Source organism: Pelodiscus sinensis, chromosome 17 (assembly GCF_052426305.1).
Source record: "Pelodiscus sinensis isolate ZL-2025 chromosome 17, ASM5242630v1, whole genome shotgun sequence".
Taxonomy (NCBI): domain Eukaryota; kingdom Metazoa; phylum Chordata; order Testudines; family Trionychidae; genus Pelodiscus; species Pelodiscus sinensis.
The window spans coordinates 25,906,805-25,913,125 of NC_143068.1; positions in this window are offsets into that span (position 1 = coordinate 25,906,805).

Consider the following 6,321-nt stretch of genomic DNA (forward strand, 5'->3'; position numbering starts at 1 on the left):
GCTTTAACCAGTGGACTGCAGAGTCATTCTCTGTTTCTGACCCAAGGAGTATTTAAGCATTCAGTCATAGCAGGGACAGGCACCTCCTTTCACTCCAGATAGCTGCCTTAGGCAGGGGAGCTGACAGAATTGCCTAGCCCCTGGGCAAAGTGGCATGGGGGCCTGGCTTCACAGTCCTGGAAGGGCTGGGGCTTCAGGTGGAAGGCAGGGGGCTGAGGACAGCCAGCCGTTAGCACTGCCCAGATCACAATATGCCTTCCCCCCACCAGCCACCCTTAGCACCACCCAGGGCTCCGACAGCAATTTAAAGGGTTGGGGCTCCAGCCATTGCTACTGCCATCGCAGCGGTCTGTAGCCCCGGGCCCTTTTGAATCACTAAGCCCCAGGGCAATTGCTCTCTTTGGCCACCCCAGGCAGGCCTCACTTTAAGTCATATCCCTCTTGTTGGGATCTCCTGTTGACTGGCTTAGATGATTCCCCACCCAGCATGCTGACTTCCATGAATCACAGTGTAAAGTTCCTCTCTTCCTCTATTTATCATATTAGAAGCCTAAGTGCCTAAATCTGGAAAAACTTAAAAAACAACAAATAGTCTAGCAGTACCTTAAAGACTAACAAAACATGTAGATGATATCATGAGCTTTTGTGGGTACAACCCACTTCTTCAGATGCCTAAATCTGCTTTGTGAATTGCAGTGTTTGTCCCTGTGATTTTCTACGCTCCTTACACAGAGGTCAGCAACCTTCCGCATGCAGCCCATCAGGGTAATCTCCTGGCAGGCCATGAGACATTTTGTTTATGTTGACTCTCTGTAGGCACAGGCCTCTGCAGTTTTCACTGGCCACAGTTCACTGTTCCTTTGTGGATTCCATACCTCGTCGGTTATGAAAATCCAGATAGGAGTCTATCTGCATCTTTAGACATCTAAATATTTGTTAAATTCAGGCCTAGAGCTTTAGAGATGATGATGAGGAGCATGAATATGGGGAAAGAGAAGTGGCAGCAGTGCAGGGACTAACAAGGGATGAAATGATCAGAACAGCATAAGAGGAAGATGAGTTTGATGGTGGGGTTTTAAATGGAATGGAGGAGAGTGAGAGGTGTACCAAGTAGGCCAGAGATGCATAATTTAAACATATGATTACCAAAACCAGGACAAAAAGAAATGTGTTTTAAATTTCACAGGATGACAGCCATGCAGCTAAATAGCTTAGCCCCAAGCTGGTAGTTGAACAGTTCAGCTAGGTCAAGTAGCTGGGCATACTGCTTATGACGTCTTGTGCTCCACAAATATTCATTTTGAATAACAGGATCCTCTACATACGTATGGATGAGTTTATTCTATTAAAAAAACAACTTTTTTTAAAGTTACAGACTAACATGGCTACCTCTGAGATTCTATTCGATTTAAGTTCTTGTACTATGCTCATCACCATGATAAATGAGTATACAAAACACGTCATGATGGCATGGCTAAGATTATTGATCAGTTTAGGTTCAGTGTTCTGCTCTAAATTGCAGGCTCTTCCTTTATACCCTCCCAAGATGGCATATTTTTTCAAATGCTATTTGTTACTGAGAAAGGTCAGCATACATTTGATTAACATTTAAGACACTTGTGCCGTCCTCTGGAAATGACTTAGATCAGCAGTACCACTTGTAAATACTATGCATCCTCTTTGCAGTTGACAGCAAATTACCTAAGACTATCATTTAATTTCATTCTTGCTATTGTTAAGAGAAGTTAGTGTTGGAGAAGGGCATTAAAGACCCTGGAGACGAACAAAAACAGGTTATATTATGGGCAACAAAAGAGCAAACTTACATCCACAACCTGCCACTACCTACAAGTGCCTCAACCCTCATCTGAGGAGACCAGAAGGGGTAAGATCTCTGACATTATATACAGGTGATGGACAACAAAGGTATTTAGTTTTTTGGAACAGAATACAAAGGCATTTTCAGGTACATGGATAGCCAATGCTGAATTGCTCTGCTTGGGTAAATATGCAGATATTATATACAGTATATGTAAATTATAGATTAGGATATTTCCTGATGTACTGCACTCATGAGTGACACTTGGAGAGGCATGTGGGGGTCACGTGCCCCTCCTCCATATTTTAATTGCTGAAGCCAGGTGCCCTCATTCTGCCCCTCTCTTTGACCCACAGGCATGGGTCACCTTTGCTTGCACTGCAATTTAAGCTCAAGACCCTTGTTTTGTACATCTTTTCACTGTTACAAATTACTGAAGCCAAAAGCACCTCAAACAGATTTTAGAACTATCTAATCCCATCTGAGCTCCATTTAACTTCTCTTGTTCTGTTTACAACGAGTACAGTTTTGTTTTATGAGACAATGATTGTGAAGTGTTGTTATGCTGCTATTGTTAAACAACTTTTTCCCTTTGATCCTGGAAGCACTAATTAGAGCAATCATGGGACTGCTCTAATTTAAATTACTAAAATGGCCTTCCAGTGGCCCTTCTACCAGGTGAGAATTGCCAGATTAGCATGCCCTAGCCATACTCCCAGACACATCTTCAGCACAGGAGGGAAGAAATGACAGCTTTACAGCACTTGGGGATTGCTCTACAACAGGAATGACCAACTACCCATTTACTGCAGTTTTACATCCTTTTGTGCTGCTGGAGTGGCACCAAGTTAATTTAGCTGGGAACCTGACTGCTCATCTGTTGAGGCTGTATTTTTGGTATTGTTTGGCTGTATTGTTAGTCAAAATTATTTCAAATCTAAAATGTGAGTTGATCTATCTGAATTAGTTAAGTTTTCCATTGAATATATTTTTCTCACATTCATAACTTCCCAATGCTGAGAAAACTTCCTTCCAAAGTAATTCAGCTTTGGACTAGAGACCAAGCACCAAAATGTTGGTGAAAATCTGGCTCAACTGAAGTCAACTGGAACTCTCCAAATTGGAGTTTGTGGGATCATCATAAGAAGGGATTGTCCTCCTTAAATGTTTGTAAATCACCTAGCAAATAGTGGGCACTACTACAATTAAATAATAATTTACTAAGGACCATCATGTAGCCCAAAGGTTCACAGCAGATATATGCATACCAGAAACCACGAGAGCCCACAGTTCATCCCCTTGCAATTAATTTTGATGCCAGAAAGAGAACTATCACATTACTTTCCATCATGATGTTGGGTCAGCTTAATGTGATGACTCTTACATTATACAGAAAGTTCTTCTTCACACAGTGCGTAGTCAACCTGTGGAACTCCTTGCCAGAGGAGGCTGTGAAGGCTAGGACTATAACAGAGTTTAAAGAGAAGCTAGATAATTTCATAGAGGTTAGGTCCATAAAAGGCTATTAGCTAGGGGATAGAAATGGTGTCCCTGGCCTCTGTTTGTCAGAGGCTGGAGAAGGATGGCAGGAGACAAATCGCTTGATCATTGTCTTCGGTCCACCCCCTCTGGGGCACCTGGTCCTGGGCACTGTCGGCAGACAGGCTACTGGGCTAGATGGACCTTTGGTCTGACCGGCTACATCTACATTGGCAAGATTTTACGCAAATACTTTTAATGCAAGAGTTTTTGCGTTAAAGTATTTGCGCAAGAGAGCGTCTACACTGGCATGTGCTTTTGCGCAAAAGTATCCATGCCAGTGTAGAGGCTCTCTTGCGCAAGAAAGCTCCGATGGCCATTTTAGTCATCAGGCTTTCTTGCACAATAAATTTATGTTGCCTGTCTACACTGGCCTCTTGCACAAGAACAGTTGCGCAAGAGGGCTTTTTCCTGAGCGGGAGCATCATAGTTCTTGCGCAAGAAGTACTGATTTCACACATTAGAATGTCAGTGTTCTTGTGCAAGAACTCCCCGCCAGTGTAGACAGGTAGCATGTTTTTGTGCAAAAGCAGCTGCTTTTGTACAAAATCATGCCAATGTAGACACAGCCACCCAGTACAGCCATTCTTATGTTCTTATACATGGTGTCTTGTGTTACACATGTTTCAAAATGACATAATTACATTTTGCCCCCAACAGGATATGCTCACCCAACACATTGAAATGAAAGCAGCACAACAATTATTTGGTGCAGTGCTCTTTGGATGCCATATTGATGCAAAGTGATCAAAATGTATGACAATTTGGCAGTGGTGTCATGCCATGATGTCTTCAGGAGTTATCATGAGGTCATTTCACAATGGGAGAACAGCAGTTTGCAGTGATTTGTCAAAATTCCATGATACAAGATCATTGCCTTCTCTTCAACTATATTTTCATTAGACCCTTTTGCCCTAAATTCTCCATTGTCTAGATCAGGGATTCTCAAACTGTGGGTCAAGACCCCAAAGTGGATTGCAGCCCCATTTTAAAGGGGGTAGCTAAGGCTAACATTAGACTTGCTAGGGTCCAGAGCTGAAGCCAAAGCCCTACCATGTGGAGCCAAAGCTGAAACCCAAGGGTTTCAGTCCTGAGCAGCAGGGCTCAGGCTTCAGCTTCAGCCCTGAATGGCAGGGCTCAAGTTACAGGATCTCCTGTCCATGACTGTGTCCCCCCCCCCCCCCCCACTTCTTCTGGACAGTGGGTCTCAAGCTTTGGCTTTGCCCTCCTGCGTCAGTGGTGGGTCTTAGGCTCAGGCTTCAGTCCCCCATCCTGGGAACCTGTAGTAATTTTTGTTGTAAGAAGGGGGTCACCATTCAATGAAGTTTGAGAACCCCGGTCTACACTAATGCACCCAGTGATGGAGCTCAGCCAGTAACTGCAATAGTGGGAAACTTTTGACACAAAACAAAAAATGTAGACAATGCATTCCAAGCTGAGAGGAGCTGTTGCAGCTACCACTCAAGAGAATGACACTCCCCCCACTTTTCCTAAGCCTCCCTCCCATCTTGCTATTACTCTTAGTAATACTGCAGTGGCCAGGAACCACACTCCAGATCAATGCTTTGTGCTGAATGAGAAACAAACACAAAAGACAAAGAAATTTACAATCTAAACAGAACCAAGATGGTGCAGATGGATGAAGAACACAATGGGGTGGGGAGTGAAGGTGACAATAACAGGAACATGATGCTGATTATAGCAAAGTGCTCAGTTTGAAAACTTAGAAAAGAAATATCAGGAGATGTGATGTTAGTGAATTGCTAACAGGCCACCTGCCCAGTCATTGTAATAGAATTAACCATTGGAGTCACATAAGAAGGTTTTTTTTTGTTATCTGTTTTTTTTAAGGAAGATGGCTATACAAAGCAATGCAGAGAAGACTCTTTATACATACAGGGCAGTGAGAAAGGCTAAAGGTGCTTATGGAAGAGCAGACGGACAGCTAATGGAGTTTGCTAGCTCTGATGGAGTGTAAGAGATGGTCATAAATCAGTGAGTTCAGAAAAAATAAATGCGGGGGTTGGTGGAAGCTAACTTATAAAGAACCTTGAGGGCACAGACTTTAAACTTGTGTTTGATGTGATGGAAAAGGGGAGCCAGTGGAGGAACTTGAAAATGGGGAGTGGGGAGAGGGAAACCCAATAAAAAAGTTGAGCTCCAAAGATGGTTTGGCAGCAGTGTTCTGAATGGAGCTGAGAGGAACAGGGTTGCAGAAGGTGAGGCCAGAAAAGAGAAGACGGTAGTTGAGATGGGAGAGAATGAGGGGCACAAGCAGAGGGGAAAAGCTGGAGTTCGGAAACACTAAGGCTATGTCTACACTTGCAGCTCCTTGCGCGAGAAATATGCAAATGAGGCTAGGCGTGGAATATTGCCGAGCCTCATTTGCGTACCTCATGAGCCGCCATTTTTGCAGAAGAGGCTCTTGTGCCAGAAGGAGCTGTCTACACTGCACCTTCAAGCACAAGAAAACCCTCTTATGCAATGCCTTTATTCCTGAAAATAATCAGTGTAGCAGCATTGTGCAAGAGGGTTTTTGTTGCGCAAGAAGGGGCAGTGTAGACAGATCCTTCTGGCACAAGAGATTCTTCTGCAAAAATGGTATGCAAATGAGGTTCAGCGATATTCCACGCTTAGCTTTAATTTCATATTTCTTGTGCAAGAAGCTCTGAGTGTAGACATAGCCAGAGAGGGGAAAAGCAGCAAGATTCAGATATTGGGGGTGGCCATGGGCAGGATCAGGAGTGGGACAATGTTGAAAACAATGTTCAGAAAGCAGGTCTGAGTTTGGGAGATCAATGTTGTCAGCTCCCATTCATCTCCCAATTTGTCTCAACGGTGCCATTCCCTCAGCCCCTGACTACTCTTCCCTCTCTACTACCCCATTACCCATCCACTGTGACCCCATCCCCACTTAGCCTCCCTGTTAGCCCATTCCCTGTCAACCTCCTACTCCTCACTAC